The sequence below is a fragment of the Salmo salar genome, chromosome ssa01, assembly GCF_905237065.1.
Source record: "Salmo salar chromosome ssa01, Ssal_v3.1, whole genome shotgun sequence".
Taxonomy (NCBI): Eukaryota; Metazoa; Chordata; class Actinopteri; order Salmoniformes; family Salmonidae; genus Salmo; species Salmo salar.
This window is the reverse complement of record NC_059442.1, coordinates 171,953,068-171,975,724: the sequence shown is the minus strand read 5'-3', so window position 1 is coordinate 171,975,724 and position 22,657 is coordinate 171,953,068. Positions and strand designations below refer to the sequence as shown.

The 22,657-nt window shown below is 43.8% G+C and overlaps 1 pseudogene; it reads right to left on the bottom strand.

Annotated features, from left to right (window-relative positions):
* Positions 1-502: 502 nt before the first annotated feature.
* Positions 503-22,657, bottom strand: part of LOC106572858 (hydroxysteroid dehydrogenase-like protein 2) — a 51,014-nt pseudogene continuing 28,859 nt past the window's right edge.

The window sequence follows — 22,657 nt, the reverse complement described above, 5'->3', positions numbered from 1 at the left end:
ATTATTTCTATTTCTACTTTGCACTTTCTTCCACTGCAAATCTACCATTCCAGTGTTTTACTTGCTATATTGTATTTACCTCGCCACCATGGCCTATTTATTGCCTTTACCTCCCTTATCTCACCTCATTTGCTCACATTTTATATAGACTTATTTTTCTACTGTATTATTGACTGTATGTTTGTTTTACTCCATGTGTAACTCTGTGTTGTTGTATGTTGTCGAACTGCTTTGCTTTATCTTGGCCAGGTCGCAGTTGTAAATGAGAACTTGTTCTCAACTAGCCTACCTGGTTAAACAAAGGTGAATAAATAAATAACTGTCATTAACAATGAAGTTGAGACAGACATTCTGTAGCGTACTGATTCATTGTGGACGTCTCAAATGGCACCCTATTCCATATCTATATATATGCTACTTTTCATCATAGCTCTGTTGAGTCTAGTCAAAAGTAGTGCACTTTAAAGGGAACAGGGTTCCATTTGAGACAGCAGCCATTCACTCACGTCAGATGGGTCCCTCTGAGGTTGACGCCCAACATAAAGGTCCACCTTCTTCATGGGAGTTTCCAGGCTTCCTGGTTAATGGCACTGGAATTGTTCACCAGGATATTAATACCTTTTAAGGACCAAAGAGGAAATACTGCAAATACTGCACGTTTATACCTGTATAACCACAATACTACATGTTTATACCTGTATAACCACAATACTACATGTTTATACCTGTATAACCACAATACTACATGTTTATATCTGTATAACCACAATACTACACATTTATACCTGTACAATAACCACAATACTACATGTTTATACCTGTACAATAACCACAATACTACATGTTTATACCTGTATAACCACAATACTACATGTTTATACCTGTATAACCACAATACTACATGTTTATACCTGTATATTTAACCAGGTAGGCTAGTTGAGAACAAGTTCTCATTTACAATTGCGACCTGGCCAAGATAAAGCAAAGCAGTTCGACAACATACAAAAACACAGAGTTACACATGGAGTAAAACAACGTACAATCAATGATGCAGTAGACAAAAATAAGTCTATATACAATGTGAGCAAATGATGTGAGATAAGGGAGGTAAAGGCAAAAAAGGCCATGGTGGAAAAGTAAATAAAGTATAGCATGTAAAATACTGGAATGGTAGATTTATAATTTGAAGAAAGTTCAAAGTTAAAATATAAATAATATGGTGCAAAGGAGCAAAATAATAAATAAAATAAATAAATACAGTAGGGGAAGTGGTAGTAGTTTGGGCTAAATTATAGATGGGCTATGTACAGGTGCAGTGATCTGGGAGCTGCTCTGATAGCTGGTGCTTAAAGCTAGTGAGGGAGATATGAGTCTCCAGCTTCAGAGATTTTTGTAGTTCTTTCCAGTCATTGGCAGCAGAGAACTGGAAGGAGAGACGACCAAAGGAGGAGTTGGCTTTAGGGGTGACCAGAGAGATATACCTGCTGGAGCGCGTGCTACTGTATAACCACAATACTACACATTTATACCTGTACAACAACCACAATACTACATGTTTATACCTGTATAATAACCACAATACTACATGTTTATACCTGTATAACTACAATACTACATGTTTATTCCTGTACAATAACCACAATACTACATGTTTATACCTGTACAATAACCACAATACTACATGTTTATACCTGTACAATAACCACAATACTACATGTGTATACCTGTACAATAACCACAATACTACATGTGTATACCTGTATAACCACAATACTACATGTTTATACCTGTATAACCACAATACTACATGTTTATACCTGTATAACCACAATACTACATGTTTATACCTGTATAACCACAATACTACGTTTATACCTGTATAACTACAATACTACATGTTTATACCTGTACAATAACCACAATACTACTGTACAGAAACCCAGCCGTACAGAAACCCAGCCTAAAACCCCAAACAGCAAGCAATGCAGGTGTAGAAGCACGGTGGCTAGGAAAAACTCCCTAGAAAGGCCAGAACCTAGGAAGAAACCTAGAGAGGAACCAGGCTATGAGGGGTGGCCAGTCCTCTTCTGGCTGTGCCGGGTGGAGATTATAACAGAACATGGCCAAGATGTTCAAATGTTCATAAATGACCAGCAGGGTCAAATAATAATAATCATAGTGGTTGTAGAGGGTGCAACAGGTCAGCACCTCAGGAGTAAATGTCAATTGGCTTTTCATAGCCGATCATTCAGAGTATCTCTACCGCTCCTGCTGTCTCTAGAGAGTTGAAAACAGCAGATCTGGGACAGGAAGCACGTCCGGTGAACAGGTCAGGGTTCCATAGCCGCAGGCAGAACAGTTGAAACTGGAGCAGCAGCACGGCCAGGTGGACTGGGGACAGCAAGGAGTCATCATGCCAGGTAGTCCTGAGGCATGATCCTAGGGCTCAGGTCCTCCGAGAGAGAGAGAGAGAGAGAGAGAAAGAGAATTTGAGAGAGCATACTTAAATTCACACAGGACACCGGAGAAATACTCCAGATATAAGACTGACCCTAGCCCCCCGACACATAAACTACTGCAGCATAAATACTGGAGGCTGAGACAGGAGGGGTCAGGAGACACTACATGTTTATACCTGTATAATAACCATAATACTACATGTTTATACCTGTACAATAACCCCAATACTACATGTTTATACCTGTACAATAACCACAATAACTACATGTTTATACCTGTACAATAACTACAATACTACATGTTTATACCTGTAGAAATACAATACTACACGTTTATACCTGTACAACTACAGTACTACATGTTTATACCTGTACAACTACAATACTACACCTTTATACCTGTACAACTACAGTACTACATGTTTATACCTGTACAACTACAATACTACACGTGTATACCTGTACAATAACCACAATACTACATGTTTATACCTGTATAATAACCACAATACTACACATTATACCTGTACAATAACCACAATACTACATATTTATATCTGTACAACTACAATACTACACATTATACCTGTATAACCACAATACTACATGTTTATACCTGTACAACTACAATACTACACATTATACCTGTATAACCACAATACTACATGTTTATACCTGTACAACTACAATACTACTCATTATACCTGTATAACCACAATACTACACCTTTATACCTGTACAACTACAATACTACACATTATACCTGTATAATAACTACAATACTACACCTTTATACCTGTACAACTACAGTACTACACATTATACCTGTATAATAACCTTAGAGACAATACTACAAGGTGTTAACATTAACAGACACATTCTACATGTACCACACCAAGTCTGTGGCACCCTATTCCCAATAGGACTTTGGTCAAAAGTAGAGCACTATATTTTTACACTACTTTTTTTCTTTTCTTCATCGCAGTGGGCTCCCGAGTGGCGCAGCGGTCTAAGGCACTGCGTCTCAGTGCTAGAGGCGTCACTACAGACACCCTGGTTCAGCGGTCTAAGACACTGCATCTCAGTGCTAGAGGCGTCACTACAGACACCCTGGTTCAGCGGTCTAAGACACTGCATCTCAGTGCTAGAGGCGTCACTACAGACACCCTGGTTCGATTCCAGGCTATATTACAATCGGCCGTGATTGGGAGTCTCATAGGGCGGCGCACAATTAGCCCAGCGTCGTCCAGGTTAGGGTTTGGCTGGGGTAGGCTGTCAGTGTAAATAATAAGTTGTTCCTAACTGACTTGCCTAGTTAAATAAAGGTAAAAAAAAATACAAATAAATGACCCACCCTAATTCATCAAGGCTCCATCACCCCCCAGCCCCATAATTCATCAAGCCTCCATTACCTACATAAGGGACGCAAATGGCATTTGCTGTATGATTGATGAGGATCTCCATATTGCAAATGTACGGTCCCTTACCAGACGTCCGCGAAAATTCCAGCACATGGCGACTGGCTGCTTATTGCAAATGGACAAAACATCACCAAAGTGACATAGCCATTTCTCCTAAACGGAAAAGACTTCAAAGACGAAACTCGGTGAGCACAGGTTTGTCCTAATGGGCTTTTAGCCCAGAAAGAAGATGGCATCGAGGCCTCAACGCTTTCTGAGTTAACCTGTTAGGGCTAGGGGGCAGTATTTGCACGGCTGGATAAAAAAATGTACCCGATTTAATCTGGTTACTAATCCTACCCAGTAACTAGAATATGCATATACTTATTATATATGGATAGAAAACACCCTAAAGTTTCTAAAACTGTTTGAATGGTGTCTGTGACTATAACAGAACTCATTTGGCAGGCAAAACCCTGAGACATTTTCTGACAGGAAGTGGATACCTGATGTGTTGTATTACCTTTAAACCTATGCCATTGAAAAACACAGGGGCTGAGGAATATTTTGGCACTTCCTATTGCTTCCACTAGATGTCACCAGCCTTTACAAAGTGTTTTGAGTCTTCTGGAGGGAGATCTGACCGAACAAGAGCCATGGAACGATGATGGCCCATTAGACACCTGGCGCGCGAGTTCATGTTGGGTACCCTCGTTCCAATACGTTATAAAAGAGAATGCATTCGTCCACCTTGAATATTATTCATGTTCTGGTTAAAAAAGGCCCTAATGATTTATGCTATACAACGTTTGACATGTTTGAACGAACGTAAATATATTTTTTCCCCTCGTTCATGAAGTGAAGTCCGGCGGGCTTAGATCATGTGCTAACAAGACGGAGATTTTTGGACATAAATGATGAGCTTTTTTGAACAAAACTACATTCGTTATGGACCTGTGATACCTGGAAGTGACATCTGATGAAGAGAATCAAAGGTAATGGATTATTTACATAGTATTTTCGATTTTAGATCTCCCCAACATGGCGGCTAGTCTGTATCGCAACGCGTATTTTTCTGGGCGCAGTGCTCAGATTATTGCAAAGTGTGATTTCCCAGTAAGGTTATTTTTAAATCTGGCAAGTTGATTGCGTTCAAGAGATGTAAATCTATAATTCTTTAAATGACAATATAATATTTTACCAATGTTTTCTAATTTTAATTATTTAATTTGTGGTGCTGACTTGAATGCCGGTTATTGGAGGAAACGATTTCCTGAACATCAACGCCACAGTAAAACGCTGTTTTTGGATATAAATATGAACTTGATAGAACTAAAAATGCATGCATTGTCTAACACAATGTCCTAGGAGTGTCATCTGTTGGAGATTGTAAAAGGTTAGTGCATAATTTTAGCTGATTTTATGGTTTTGGTGACGCCTGTCTTTGAATTGGCACAACATTACACACAACTCTTGTAAATGTACTGTCCTAACATACTCTAAATTTATGCTTTCGCCGTAAAACCTTTTTGAAATCGTAAAACGTGGTTAGATTAAGGAGATGTTTATCTTTCAAAGGGTGTAAAATAGTTGTATGTTTGAAAAATTTGAATTTTGACATTTATTTGGATTCAAATTTGCCGCTCTTGAAATGCACCTGCTGTTGATGGAGTGCACCACGGGTGGGACGCTTGCGTCCCACCTAGCCCATAGAGGTTAAGGCCATTTTTCTGGGATTAAAGGTCAAAAACAAAAATAGAGCGCTAATTTGACCACTTCACGTCAAAGTACATGAACCTATGGTGTCAGGAAAAAAAGAACCAGCCATTTATCTATCGGAATCTACGAATGTACAATTGGTGATGGTTAAAGAAATGTTTTTTTTTTCCAGTTTGTATCAGTTTGGTGTCAGAATGATATCTTATTGACTGATGGAAGCTGACTTGCTGGCTGACTTTTGTCCGTTTGAAATAAGGTTAAACAGTGATAAACCATCACCAAATTGACATGCAGAAATCAACACCAACGAGCGATGGAGAGGAACCACTATCACTGCCCGGCCATCCTGAGTTCAACGAGCCAGTCAATTGGGCATATCTGCAGTATTTTAGAGCATGCCAAATTCGTGATGGTAAATGCCCATTGCCCAATGGACAGCCGTGCACTTGGTGATCGGAATGGGTTACCAGGAGCACATTTTTGAAATGTTTTTTAATGCCTTTAGGGGGGTGCAAGGGGTCCATGGCTGGGTAAGGACTTTCGACTTTCTATGGTCATATATTGCAAATGGACAAACCATAGGCCTTATGGACAACTCAATAAATAAGACAAAGGTATGTTCATACAGTTGTTATATATGTATAATTGACAAAAAAAATTAAAAGAAAAGAAAAGAAAATCGAAAAATGGTCCAGAAAGCACTTTTTTAGAAGGTGATGAATGTGAAAAAAAAATCTAATTTAAGAAATTTGAACTTTGGGTCTTGACTTTATGTCCGTTAGCAACATGAAAATGTCCAGTGGAGCGCACTCACCATCTTTGGAATTTTTACTGTATGACACTTGGCATTTGCCATATGCCAGTTGCCATAAGCTTTGAATGAACTGCCATCCATTTGAGTGGTATTTGCGATCGTGTATATGTTTCACCCAATGGCAATAAGATGCCATTCATTTTTATCCATTTCATGGGGGTCTTCCCTTACCCCCCGCCCCATAATTCATCAACTCTCCATTACCCCCTCGCCACATAATTCATCAAGCCTCCATTACCACCTCGCCCCATAATTCATCAAGCCTCCATTACCCATCACATAGAATAGAGAACACCTGGTCCATAAGGACTCATATAGAATAGAGAACACCTGGTCCATAAGGACTCATATAGAGTAGAGAACACCTGGTCCATAAGGACTCATATAGACTAGAGAACACCTGGTCCATAAGGACTCATATAGAATAGAGAACACCTGGTCCATAAGGACTCATATAGAATAGAGAACACCTGGTCCATAAGGACTCACATAGAATAGAGAACACCTGGTCCATAAGGACTCATATAGAATAGAGAACACCTGGTCCATAAGGACTCATATAGAATAGAGAACACCTGGTCCATAAGGACTCATATAGAATAGAGAACACCTGGTCCATAAGGACTCATATAGAATAGAGAACACCTGGTCCATAAGGACTCATATAGAATAGAGAACACCTGGTCCATAAGGACTCATATAGAATAGAGAACACCTGGTCCATAAGGACTCACATAGAATAGACAACACCTGGTCCATAAGGACTCACATAGAATAGACAACACCTGGTCCATAAGGACTCATATAGAATAGACAACACCTGGTCCATAAGGACTCATATAGAATAGAGAACACCTGGTCCATAAGGACTCATATAGAATAGACAACACCTGGTCCATAAGGACTCATATAGAATAGAGAACACCTGGTCCATAAGGACTCATATAGAATAGACAACACCTGGTCCATAAGGACTCATATAGAATAGACAACACCTGGTCCATAAGGACTCATATAGAATAGACAACACCTGGTCCATAAGGACTCATATAGAATAGACAACACCTGGTCCATAAGGACTCACATAGAATAGAGAACACCTGGTCCATAAGGACTCATATAGAATAGAGAACACCTGGTCCATAAGGACTCATATAGAATAGAGAACACCTGGTCCATAAGGACCCATATAGAATAGAGAACACCTGGTCCATAAGGACTCATATAGAATAGAGAACACCTGGTCCATAAGGACTCATATAGAATAGAGAACACCTGGTCCATAAGGACTCACATAGAATAGAGAACACCTGGTCCATAAGGACTCATATAGAATAGAGAACACCTGGTCCATAAGGACTCATATAGAATAGAGAACACCTGGTCCATAAGGACCCATATAGAATAGAGAACACCTGGTCCATAAGGACTCATATAGAATAGAGAACACCTGGTCCATAAGGACTCATATAGAATAGAGAACACCTGGTCCATAAGGACTCATATAGAATAGAGAACACCTGGTCCATAAGGACTCATATAGAATAGAGAACACCTGGTCCATAAGGACTCATATAGAATAGAGAACACCTGGTCCATAAGGACTCATATAGAATAGAGAACACCTGGTCCATAAGGACCCATATAGAATAGAGAACACCTGGTCCATAAGGACTCATATAGAATAGAGAACACCTGGTCCATAAGGACCCATATAGAATAGAGAACACCTGGTCCATAAGGACTCATATAGAATAGAGAACACCTGGTCCATAAGGACTCATATAGAATAGAGAACACCTGGTCCATAAGGACTCATATAGAATAGAGAACACCTGGTCCATAAGGACCCATATAGAATAGAGAACACCTGGTCCATAAGGACTCATATAGACTAGAGAACACCTGGTCCATAAGGACTCATATAGAATAGAGAACACCTGGTCCATAAGGACCCATATAGAATAGAGAACACCTGGTCCATAAGGACTCATATAGAATAGAGAACACCTGGTCCATAAGGACTCATATAGAATAGAGAACACCTGGTCCATAAGGACTCACATAGAATAGAGAACACCTGGTCCATAAGGACTCATATAGAATAGAGAACACCTGGTCCATAAGGACTCACATAGAATAGAGAACACCTGGTCCATAAGGACTCATATAGAATAGAGAACACCTGGTCCATAAGGACTCATATAGAATAGAGAACACCTGGTCCATAAGGACTCACATAGAATAGACAACACCTGGTCCATAAGGACTCACATAGAATAGACAACACCTGGTCCATAAGGACTCATATAGAATAGACAACACCTGGTCCATAAGGACTCATATAGAATAGAGAACACCTGGTCCATAAGGACTCATATAGAATAGACAACACCTGGTCCATAAGGACTCATATAGAATAGAGAACACCTGGTCCATAAGGACTCACATAGAATAGACAACACCTGGTCCATAAGGACTCACATAGAATAGACAACACCTGGTCCATAAGGACTCATATAGAATAGACAACACCTGGTCCATAAGGACTCATATAGAATAGACAACACCTGGTCCATAAGGACTCATATAGAATAGAGAACACCTGGTCCATAAGGACTCATATAGAATAGACAACACCTGGTCCATAAGGACTCATATAGAATAGACAACACCTGGTCCATAAGGACTCATATAGAATAGACAACACCTGGTCCATAAGGACTCATATAGAATAGAGAACACCTGGTCCATAAGGACCCATATAGAATAGAGAACACCTGGTCCATAAGGACTCATATAGAATAGAGAACACCTGGTCCATAAGGACTCATATAGAATAGAGAACACCTGGTCCATAAGGACTCATATAGAATAGAGAACACCTGGTCCATAAGGACTCATATAGAATAGAGAACACCTGGTCCATAAGGACTCATATAGAATAGAGAACACCTGGTCCATAAGGACTCATATAGAATAGAGAACACCTGGTCCATAAGGACTCATATAGAATAGAGAACACCTGGTCCATAAGGACTCATATAGAATAGACAACACCTGGTCCATAAGGACTCATATAGAATAGAGAACACCTGGTCCATAAGGACCCATATAGAATAGAGAACACCTGGTCCATAAGGACTCATATAGAATAGAGAACACCTGGTCCATAAGGACTCATATAGAATAGAGAACACCTGGTCCATAAGGACTCATATAGAATAGAGAACACCTGGTCCATAAGGACTCATATAGAATAGACAACACCTGGTCCATAAGGACTCATATAGAATAGAGAACACCTGGTCCATAAGGACTCATATAGAATAGAGAACACCTGGTCCATAAGGACTCATATAGACTAGAGAACACCTGGTCCATAAGGACTCATATAGAATAGAGAACACCTGGTCCATAAGGACTCATATAGAATAGAGAACACCTGGTCCATAAGGACTCATATAGAATAGAGAACACCTGGTCCATAAGGACCCATACAGAATAGAGAACACCTGGTCCATAAGGACTCATACAGAATAGAGAACCATTTGTACAAACTGTCTGTTTTTTTTCCCATCAGCCCCAAACACAACTAAAGATGTAATCATAATGACTACAGAAGAACCTCAGTCACCATCTTGGGTAAAGAGGAATAATCACTTTCCTTAGATGTTTCCATAAAGGAAAGACAATTGCCTTTATTAAATGGTTCACATGGACCACAGCGGGTTTTTTAAAACATTATTATTCTCGAATAACCTCCGTCGACTATTACATATGTTAAATGCTTCCTCAGAAACAACAGCTCCTAGGGCCGTTTTCTCTCTCGATACAGAAAAAGCTTTTTGATAGACTAGAATGGTCTCTGGTCTGTCTTGGAACACATGGGAAATGGCGCCAACTTCAGCAACATGAAGTTGGCGCCAATCGCTCAGCCATAGTTATAACAGGCAATATCTGCTCTGCTCCGTTCAGAATCACTAGAAGCAGTAGACCCAGTGATCCAAAGTTCTCTGTTGTTATTTTTTATTATCCGTGAAACCCCTTGGCCCAGTGCACGTTTTTCTGTCAATATATCTGGTAAAATAATGGTTAATAAAACAACTTCAAGGAGGGCCCTATAAAAATCAGATTTATTGACCAAATTATGTTTATTTTGTTTTTCCACTCTCAAAATTACAATGGTTCATAGAGAAACAACGGAAATTAATGTTCTGAGTCCATGTCAATGCTTAAATCACATCTGAATGCACATACCTGGAAGAAAACAACAAAAGTGTTAAACAAATCAAAATATATTTAATATTTGAGATTCTTCATAGTAGCCACCCTTTTCCTTGATGACAGCTTTGCACACTCTTGGCTACTTTGAATAATCTAAAATATATTTTCATTTGTTTAACACTTTTTGTTGGTTACTACATGATTCCATATGTGCCTTTTCACAGTTCTGATGTCTTCACTATTATTCTACAATGTAGAAAATAGTAAAAAAAAAAGAAAAACCCTTGAATGAGTTGGTGTGTGTCCAAACTTTTGACTGGTACTTTACTTCTGCCAGGTAAGCCTACTTTGAAGTTAACATTTAATTGAGAAGGTTTTGTGGAAAGTATTTCTGTCAAGACACAAGATGGTTATCACAACAACTGGCTACACAAAACGCGCACACCCAAACACATAAAAAAATCATAGATCAATTCAGCTTATATCTCAAGTTATGAAATGAATCGAACAAAATCAGCCCTACTGCCTATCAAGACCCCGATGGAGGACTCCATCTCCACTTACAGAATCCCAAACGTTTCCATTTTAATAAATAGATTTCCTTCCTTATAAAAAAAAAACAGTCAGTAACTAAACAGAATCCTAAACTCAATTCAAAATTGATATGTCAATGTAAGCGATCCTGGATGAAATGAACACATTTACAAAGAGGGGCAGACGTGGGAGGACAATCTGTACCAAACGTTAAATTGTATTCTGTCTGCGGCTAGGGAACCCTGACCTGTTCACTGGACGTGCTACCGTCCCGGATCTGCTGTTTTCAAATCTCTCTCTACCACACCTGCTGTCTCGACCTCTGAATGCTCGGCTACGAAAAGCCAACCACTGTGATTATTATTCGACCCTGCTGGTCATCTATGAACATCTTGAAGAACAATCTGGCCTTAATGGCCATGTACTCTTATCTCCACAGCCAGAAGAGGACTGGTCACCCCTCAGAGCCTGGTTCCTCTGGTCTACCCAGTACAGCCAGTAGAGGACTGGTCACCCCTCAGAGCCTGGTTCCTCTCTACCCAGTACAGCCAGAAGAGGACTGGCCACCCCTCAGAGCCTGGTTCCTCTCTACCCAGTACAGCCAGAAGAGGACTGGTCACCCCTCAGAGCCTGGTTCCTCTCTACCCAGTACAGCCAGTAGAGGACTGGTCACCCCTCAGAGCCTGGTTCCTCTCTACCCAGCACAGCCAGAAGAGGACTGGCCACCCCTCAGAGCCTGGTTCCTCTCTACCCAGTACAGCCAGTAGAGGACTGGTCACCCCTCAGAGCCTGGTTCCTCTCTACCCAGTACAGCCAGTAGAGGACTGGTCACCCCTCAGAGCCTGGTTCCTCTCTACCCAGTACAGCCAGTAGAGGACTGGCCACCCCTCAGAGCCTGGTTCCTCTCTAGGTTTCTTCCAGGGGTTTTGGCCTTTCTAGGGAGTTTTTCCTAGGGAGTTTTTCCTAGCCACCGTGCTTCTACACCTGCATTGCTTGCTGTTTGGGGTTTTAGTCTGGGTTTCTGTACAGCACTTTGAGATATCAGCTGATGTAAGAAGGGCTTTATCAATACAGTTGATTGATTGATTGATTGATTGATTGATTGATTGATTGATTGATTGGAGCCCACTTTGTTTTATAGAATTGTTCTGTTTATACTGAATTCATTATTACTTAAATATACTCGATGTATTAAGTCGTAACCCACAGGCACAGGTTATATAAAACTTTATATATTCATTGAAATGGGTATTGTGCCTGTCACCCCCCACCTAAAAAAAATATATTTTCAAATAAAATAACTTGTTAAAAAAATTAATTATGCAATATATAGGGAATAGGGTGCCACTTGGAGGTTCATCATAATACCATTCAGATCCATCCACTCCAGAAGACGTTGTCTCTCTAAGCAGTCTCTATAGCGTAGCCTAGTCTGTTGCTGATGATCACCTCGAAACTTCTGCAAGGCCTGTTCCACTGCATCTCAAATCTGCTTCTCATCTCTGACACCTACGATACAAGGCAACGCTTTGCCTCCCAATTCCTCGACTAGCAACACACACACTCACGGAGAGAGAAAACCCAACACGTACCAATGTACTTAGTATCACATATACTTCAGTAGTCATGAAACTGAAGAATGTCTGGTAAACTGGGACTAAATGGTTGAGTTTATTAAACATTTTACTTTAACTAGGCAAGTTAAGAACAAATTCTTATTTATGATGACAGCCTACCACAGATGACACTGGGACAATTGTGCACCACCCTACAGAACTCCCAATCACAGCCAGATGTGATGCAGCCTGGATTTGAACCAGGGACTGTAGTGTTGCCTCCTGCACTGAGATGCAGTGTCTTAGACCGCTGCGCCACTTGGGAGCCCAAAGAACAATCGGGTAAACTGGGAGGGACTAAATAGTGAGTTTAAGAAAGACAGAGTTACACGTCACAGTCGCAGTCAAGTGCTGGAAATGTAAAGATTTGTTCACTTGCAGGTGGTACTTTGACACACATAATTTGCTTAGTAACAAGTCTTAAACGCAAAGTTACATCGCTTCTATGGTTGGTCATTCATTTAACCAAAAAGCATAACAAAGCTAAGGTAAAGTCAAGCTGTACTCACTTTCTTCTGCAGCTGTGTCGATGGTCCCAGAAAGTTTGGTGTGGACCTGTGCTCTTTTAGCAGCTATGAGAACATTGGCACCATCTCTGGCAGCTTTGAGTGCGATAGCTTTCCCTATTCCACGACTTGCTCCTGTGATGAACAGGGTTTGTCCTGCCAGCTTCCTGTAAGTCACACACAGTAAAGAAAGGGTTGAACTGTAGGATAGGCTAGTTCCGGACTGTCGATGACACTATGGAACATCCAACCTGATCTCATAGTTTCACGTCGGGATTTGACGTTATTGGATGAACGTAGATTTTTGTACCCATTAATTCTACAGGTTAAAAAACAGAAACAACTTAAAAGGTTTAGGTATTAATTCCAAGTGGTTAAGGTTAGGGCTATGTTTTGGGGATAAAACAATACACTCCCGCAAGCCCAGGACCTCCACATCAGTCTTCTTCACCTGTAGGATCGTCTGAGACCAGTCACCAGATGAAACCGAGGAGTATTTCTGTCTGTAATTAAGCCTTTTTGTTGGGGAAAAAAAAATTCATTCAGATTGGCTGGGCTTGGCTCCCCAGTGGGTGGACCTATGCCCTCCTAGGCCCATCCATAGATTAGGGCCTAATTAATGCTTTTCAATTGATGGATTTCGTTATAAAATCAAATCAAATTTTATTGGTCACATACACATGGTTAGCAGATGTTAATGCGAGTGTAGCGAGATGCTTGCGCTTCTAGTCCGACAGTGCAGTAATATCTAACAAATAATCTTACAAATTCACAACTACCTTATACACACACACACACACACACACACACACACACACACACACACACACACACACATAGGCAAGATGCAAAAGATGGTATAAAATACTGTCACGTCCTGATCATAGAGAGTTCTTATTTTCTATGGTAGAGTAGGTCAGGGCGTGACTGGGGGGGTTTATCTAGTTCTATGTTGTTTTGTTTCTAGTTTCTTTTTTCTATGTTGGGGTTTTTGGATGATCCCCAATTAGAGGCAGCTGGTCATCCTTGTCTCTAATTGGGGATCATATTTAAGTAGTTGTTTTTCCCCACCTGTGTTTATGGGAGATTATTTTGAGTTAGTTCATGTTGCACCTCTGTCGTCACGGTTTGCGTTTTGTTTATAGTTTATTGTTTGTTTTGCAAAGTTTCACGTTAAAATAAAAGATGTGGAACGATACGCACGCTGGAACTCCCCGTGCTTACCGCGGGGAGCGTGTAACCAGTCAGGCACCGTGTTATGCGGTGATGCGCACTGCGTCTCCAGTGTGCATTCATAGCCCGGTGCGCACTGTGCCTGCACCCTGCATTTGCCGGGCTAAAGTGAGCATTCAGACAGTACGGGTTGTGGCAGCTCTACGCTCCAGACCTCCAGTGCGCCTCCACGGTCCAGTATATCCTGTGCCTCCTCCTCGCACTCTCCCTGAAGTGCGTGTCCTCAGTCCAGTATGTCCTGTGCCTGCTCCCCGCACTCGCCCTGAAGTGCGTATCACTAGTCCGGTACCACCTGTACCGGTCCCACGCATCAGGCCTCCAGAGCGCCTCCCCAGTCCAGTACGTCCTGTGCCTGCTCCTCGCACTCGCCCTGAAGTGCGTGTCACCAGTCTGGTGCCACCTGTCCCGGCTCCACGCACTAGGCCTCCAGTGCTCCTGCCCAGTCTGGTGCGTCCTGTGCCAGCGCTCCGCACTCGCCCTGAGGTGCGTGTTACCAGTCTGGCGCCCCCTGTGCCAGCCCCACGCATCAGGCCTCCAGTGCGCCTTCCCAGTCCAGAGCTTCCGGCGACAGTTCCCAGTCCAGAGCTTCCGGCGACGTTTGACAGTCCGGAATCTCCAACGACGGTCCACAGTCCGGAAACTCCAACGACGGCCCACAGCCCGGAGCCTCCTGAGATGGCCCACAGTCCGCAGCCTCCTGCGACGGTACCCAGTCCAGAGCCTCCAGCGACGGTACCCAGTCCGGAGCCTCCAGCGACGGTACCCAGTCTGGAGCCTCCAGCGACGTTACCCAGTCCGGAGCCTCCTGAGACGGCCCACATTCAGGAGCCTCCTGAGACGGCCCACAGTCCGGAGCCTCCAGCGACGGTACCCAATCTGGAGCCTCCAGCGACGTTACCCAGTCCGGAGCCTCCAGCGACGGTCGGCAGTCCGGAGCCTCCAGCGACGGTCGGCAGTCCGGAGCCTCCAGCGATGCTGGCGGGTTCGCAGGATGAGAGGGTTCTTCGTCCTGCACCAGAGCCGCCTCCGCTGCTGGGGGATGCGCAGGATGAGAGGGTTCTTCGTCCCGCACCAGAACCGCCTCCGATGCGGGAGGATCCACAGGATGAGAAGGTTCTTCGTCCTGCACCAGAGCCGCCACCAACACTAGACACCCCCCCAACCCTGCCTTTTTGGTTTCAAGTTTTGCGGCCGGAGTCCGCACCTTTGGGGGGGGTACTGTCACGTCCTGACCATAGAGTTCTTATTTTCTATGGTAGAGTAGGTCAGGGCGTGACTGGGGAGTTTATCTAGTTTATTTAGTTCTATGTTGTTTTGGTTCTAGTTTCTTTTTTCTATGTTGGGATTTTTGTATGATCCCCATCGTTGTCTCTAATTGGGGATCATATTTAAGTAGTTGTTTTTCCCACCTGTGTCAGTGGGAGATTATTTTGAGTTTGTGCATGTTGCACCTCTTTCGTCACGGTTTGTGTTTTGTTTGTAGTTTATTGTTTGTTTTGCAAAGTTTCACATTAAATTAACCTCTCTGGGGTATATGGGACGCTAGCGTCCCACCTGCGGGACACACTGCCAACAGCCAGTGAAATAGCAGGGCGCCAAATTCAAAACAACAAAAATCTCATAATTCATATTTCTCAAACATACAACTAGTATATCCCATTTTAAAGATACACTTCTCGTTAATCCAACCACATTGTCCAATTTCAAAAAGGCTTTATGGCGAAAGCATAACATTAGATTATGTTAGGACAGCACCTAACAAGAAAAACCACACAGCCATTTTCCAAGCAAGGAGAAGCGTCACAAAAACCAGAAATACAGCTAAAATGAATCACTAACCTTTGATGATCTTCATCAGATGGCACTCATAGGACTTTATGTTACACAATACATGTATGTTTTGCTCGATAAAGTTCATATGCATATCCAAAAACCTTATTTTACATTGGCGTGTAATGTTCAGAAATGTTTTGCCTCCCAAAACTTCCGGTGAAGGAGCACATCAATTTACAGAAATACTCATCATAAACATTGATAAAATAATAAACTGTTATTCAAAGAATTATAGATACACCTCTCCTTAATGCAACCGCTGTGTCAGGTTTCTAAAAAACTTTACAGCGAAAGCACACTTTGCAATAATCTGAGTAGAGCCACGAAACCAAACCCGCCATTTTGTGGAGTCAACAAAACTCAGAAATAATATTATAAATATTCACTTACCTTTGATGATCTTCATCAGAATGCACTCCCAGGAATCCCAGGTCCACAATAAATGTTGTTTTGTTCGATAGTAGTCCATTATTTATGTCCAAATACCTCCTTTTGCTCGCACGTTCAGTCCACTACTCCAAATGCAGGAAGCACACGCAAATGTCACGACGAAAAGTTTAAAAAAATTATATTTACGTTTGTAGAAATATGTCAAACGATGTATAGCATCAATCTTTAGGACGTTTTTAACATAAATCTTCAGTAATATTCCAACCGGACAATTCCAATGTCTTCAAAAAAGAAAAGGAACACAGCTAACTCTCATGTGAGCGCACCTCTGAGCTCATGTCATTTTCTCACTCATCAACTTCCAGGCCCTCTTGTTCGCTCCATATTCACAGTAGAAGCATGAAACAACATTCTAAAGACTGTTGACATCTAGTGGAAGCCTTAGGAAGTGCGAAATGAACCCTAAGTCACTGTATGCTGGATAGGGAATCACTTGAAAAACTACAACCCTCAGATTTCCACACTTCCTGGTTGGATTTTTCTCAGGTTTTTGTCTGCCATATGAGTTCTGTTATACTCACAGACATCATTCAAACGGTTTTAGAAACTTCAGAGTGCTTTCTATCCTAATCTACTAATGATATGCATATCCTACCTTCTGAGCCTGAGTAGCAGGCAGTTTAATTTGGGCACGCCTTTCATCCGGACGTCAAAATACTGCCCCCTACCCTAGAGAAGATATAAGATGTGGAATGATACCCACGCTACGCTTTGGTCTCCTTCCTACGACGAACGTGACAAATACAGTATATACATAAGAGATGAGTAATGTAGGATATGTAAACATGATTAAAGTGGCATTATTTAAAGTGACTAGTGATACCATTAATAATTCCATTTCTTAAAGTGGCCAGTGATTTGAGTCTGTATGTTGGCAGCAGCCTCTCTATGTTAGTGATGGCTGTTTGATGGCCTTGAGATTGAAAAACAGATTCTGTCAATCGGTACCAGCTTTGATGCTCCTGTACTGACCTCGCCTTCTGGATGACAGTGTGGTGAACAGGCAGTGGCTCGGGTGGTTGTTGTCCTTGATGATCTTTTTGGCCTTCCTGTGACATCGGGTGGTGTAGGTGTCTTGGAGGGCAGGTAGTTTGCCCCCGGTGATGCGTTGTGCAGACCTCACTACCCTCTGGAGAGCCTTGCGGTTGAGGGTGGTGAAGTTGCCGTACCAGGTGGTGATACAGCCCGACAGGATGCTCTTAATTGTGCATCTGTAGAAGTTTGTGAGGGTTTTAGGTGACAAGACACATTTCTTCAGCCTTCTGAGGTTGAAGAGGTCTGTGTGGGTGGACCATTTCAGTTCGTCCATGATGTGTATGTCAAGGAACTTTAAAAAAACGTTCCTCCTTCTTCACTACTGACCCATCGATGTGGATATGCTGTTTCCTGAAGTCCACGATCAGCTCTTTTGTTTTGTTGACGTTGAGTGTGAGGTTATTTTCCTAACACCACACTCTGAGGGCCCTCACCTCCTCCCTGGAGGCCGTCTCGTCGTTGTTGGTAATCAATCCTACCACTGTAGTGTCGTCCGCAAACTAGATGATTGAGTTGGAGGCGTGCTTGGCCACGCAGTCGTGGGTGAACAGGGAGTACAGAAGAAAGCTGATGAACTGTAAACTCAGTAAAATTGTTGAAAATTGTCACGGTAGTTGAAGGGTTGAGACCAAAACGCTGCAGCTATATGTACACTCATCTTCTTTTAATAGGACAAAGAAGGGAAACCAAAACAAAAACGTATACAAAAACAACGAAACGACGAATAACAGTCCTGTAAGGCATAACGCTAAACACGGCTCCCTAAGTATGACTCTCAATCAGCAACAACGATGTACAGCTGTTCCTGATTGAGAGTCATACCAGGCCAACACAGAAATACAAAACTAGAACAGCCGCTTAGAAATACAAACACAAGAACATACCCAACACCCCGGAACACATAAATTAAATACCCCTCTATAATACACACACACCCCGAACCACCTAAATCAACTACCCCCTCTACATCGACACTTACACCAATAAACCCCAGAAACACTCTACACAAAATATCCCTCTACACAAAACCATGAAAACAAATACCCTCTGCCACGTCCTGACCAAACTACAATAACAAATAGACCCCTTCACTGGTCAGGACTTGACAAAAATGTTGCATGTTGTGTTTTTTATTTTTTGTTCAGTATATATTCCAGACATTGGTAGATTTATTTTTTGGGTGGGGATTTGTGTATATTGTTTTGTATTGTTCGGTATTACTGCACTGTTGGAGCTAGAAATACAAGCATTTAGTTATGTATTAATGCACTGTTGGAGCTAGAAACACAAGCATTTAGCTATGTATTACTGAACTGTTGGAGCTAGGAACATTAGCATTTAGTTATGTATTACTGTACTGTTGGAACATTAGCATTTAGTTATGTAGTACTGTACTGTTGGAGCACAAGCATTTAGTTATGTATTACTGTACTGTTGGAGCTAGAAACACAAGAATTTAGTTATGTATTACTGTACTGTTGGAGCTAGAAACACAAGCATTTAGTTATGTATTACTGTACTGTTGGAGCTGGGAACACAAGCATTTCGTTATGTATTACTGTACTGTTGGAGCTAGGAAGCGGTTTTGGAGCAGTGGCTTCTTCCTTGCTGAGCGGCCTTTCAGGTTATGTCGATATAGGACTCGTTTTACTGTGGATTTAAATACTTTTGTTCCTGTTTCCTCCAGCATCTACACAAGGTCCTTTTGCTGTTGTTCTGGGATTGATTTGCACTTTTCACACCAAAGTACGTTGTAACGGGTTGGCAGTCGTGGTGAAGGAATGAAGCACAGGAAGCGGCTCCCGCAGCGCGCCGACACCGGCCTCGAGGACGACCCAGAGGGCGAGGCGCAGGGCGATCCGGACGGAGGCGATGGAAATCCTTCAACATGGATGGGTCCACGACGTCCTCCGCCGGCACCCAGCACCTCTCCTCCGGGCCGTACCCCTCCCAGTCCACGAGGTACTGCAGGCCCCTTGCCCGGCGTCTCGAGTCCAGAATGGCCCGTATGCTGTACGCCGGGGACCCCCCGATGTCCAGAGGGGGTGGAGGGACCTCCGGCACCTCACCTTCCTGCAGGGGACCAGCCACCGGCCTGAGGAGAGACACTTGAAACGAGGGGTTAATATGGTAATAGGAAGGGAGTTGTAACCGATAACACACCTCGTTTATCCTCCTCAGGACTTTAAAGGGCCCCACACACTGCGGCCCCAGCTTCCGGCAGGGCACGCGGAGGGGCAGGTTCCGGGTCGAGAGCCAGACCCTGTCTCCCGGTACGAACACGGGTGCCTCACTGCGGTGGCGATAAGCATTCCTCTTCTGCCGTCCACTGGCCTCCTTCAGGGAGTCCTGGACGGCTCTCCAGGTCTCCTAGGAGTGCTGTACCCAGTCCTCCACCGCAGGAGCCTCGGTCTGGCTCCAGTGCCATGGTGCCAGGACCGGCTGGTAACCCAAAACACACTGAAAGGGTGACATGTTAGTAGAGGAGTGGCGAAGTGAGTTCTGGGCTAACTCAGCCCAGGGAATGTACCTCGCCCAATCCCCTGGCCGGTCCTGGCAATACGACCTCAGAAACCAGCCCACCTCCTGGTTCACCCTCTCCGCCTGCCCATTGCTCTCGGGGTGAAAACCGGAGGTCAAACTGACCGAGACCCCAGCCGCTCCATAAGTGGCACCGTAGACTCCCTGACTAGCCCTGACCCTAATGGTCAGCTATCTAGGGAGTGCACGGGGAAGGGGGAATCTAACGGCACCCACGGAATGCCCAGCTTAATGGCAAGTCCACGATCCATAAAGTTCCCAGCTGCGCCTGAATCGACTAGCGCCCTATGCTGGGAAGAGGGAAAACATTTGGTAAACAAAACAGGTAAAAACACGTGACCAACAGGGGGTTCTGGGTGAATCTGGTGCTGACTCACCTGGGGTGACCGAGAAGTGTTCTGCCTGCCCTCTCGACTCCTAGACTGGCTCCTCCAGCACCGGTCGGCCGTGTGTCCTCTCCGACCACAGCTGGTGCAGGAGGAGCCAGCTCCTGCGGTGCCCCTTGGCACGGCCCCCCCTTCCTCCATAGGGGTAGGGGCGGGGGTGCACGGAGGTGGAACGGGCAGGACCCTCTCCGAACGCCCGCGGGCAGCCAGCAGATTGTCCAAACGAATGGACATGTCGATGAGCTCGTCCAGGGATAGAGCGGCATCTCGACAGGCCAGCTCCCTGCGGACGACCGCCCGGAGACTGCATCTATAGTGGTCTATGAGGGCCCTGTTGTTCCACCCCGTCCCAGCAGCCAAGGTCCTGAACTCCAACGCGAAGTCCTGAGCGCTCCTCGTCTCCTGCTTGAGGTGGAACAGCCGTTCACCCGCCGCTCTTCCTTCCGGAGGGTGGTCGAACACGGCCCGAAAGCGACGGGTGAACTCTGGATAATGGTCCCTCGTCGAGTCTGGGCCATTCCAGACCGCATTAGCCCACTCCAGAGCTCGGCCCGTCAGGCAGGAAACGAGGGCCCTCACGCTCTCCTCTCCTGAGGGAGCAGGTCTGACGGTGGCCAGGTACAGCTCGAGCTGGAGCAGAAATCCCTTGCACCCAGCCGCTGCCCCATCCTACTCTCTCGGACCAAATGAAGCGTGCCTGAGCCAGACGTAGTGGGAGGAGGAGGTGGCTGCATCGGAGGAGCCGGAGGTGGAGAGAGGAGACCACTTCTCTCCCATCGGTCCATCCTCTCCATCATCTGGTCCATCGCGGATCCTATGCGGTGGAGGACCGTAGTGTGGTGGAGGACACGTTCCTCCATCGAGGGGACAGGGGTGGCCGCTGCTCCTGCTGATTCCATGCCTTTTCGTGGTGCGGGATTCTGTAACGGGTTGGCAGTCGTGGTGAAGGAATGAGGCACAGGAAGCAGCGAGCACAGGGTAGTGGCGTATTTAATGTACACTCACTCATCAAACAAAATATTCCCAAACACAGGGGAGAAAATACACACGGCGTAAAATAGCGCCGACACGAACATGAGCCGTCACAATAGAAATAATCCCGCACAACACGGAAGCGGACCAGCTAACATAAATAGCCCCGCTAAATTAACCAAACGAACACAGGTGCACAAAACCAAAAAGAAGGGGAAACCAAAAAGGGAATCGGTGGCAGCTAATAGGCCGGTGACGATGACCGCCGAGCGCCACCCGAGCAGGAGGGGGCGCCACCGTCGGTGGGAATCGTGACATACGTTCATCTCTATGAGACAGAACGTGTCTCCTTCCTGAGCGGTATGACGGCTGCGTGGTCCCATGGTGTTTATACTTGCGTACTATTGTTTGTACAGATGAACGTGGTACCTTCAGACATTTGGAAATTGCTCCCAAGGATGAACCAGACTTGTGGAGGTCTACAATTGTTTTCTGAGGTCTTGGCTGATTTCTTTTGATTTTCCCATGATGTCAAGCAAAGAGGCACTGAGTTTGAAGGTAGGCCTTGAAATACATCCACAGGTACACCTCCAGTTGACTCAAATTATGTCAATTAGCCTATCAGAAGCTTCTAAAGCCATGACATCATTTCATGGAATTTTCCAAGCTGTTTAAGGGCACAGTCAACTTAGCGTATGTAAACTTCTGACCCACTGGAATTGTGATACAGTGAATTATAAGTGAAATAATCTGTCTGTAAACAATTTTTGGAAATATTACTTGTTTCATGCACAAAATAGATGTCCTAACCGACTTGCCAAAACTATAGTTTGTTAACAAAACATTTGTGGAGTGGTTGAAAAGCGAGTTTTAATGACTCCAACCTCAGTGTATGTAAACTTCCAACTTCAACAGTATAAAGCCCTTTTTTA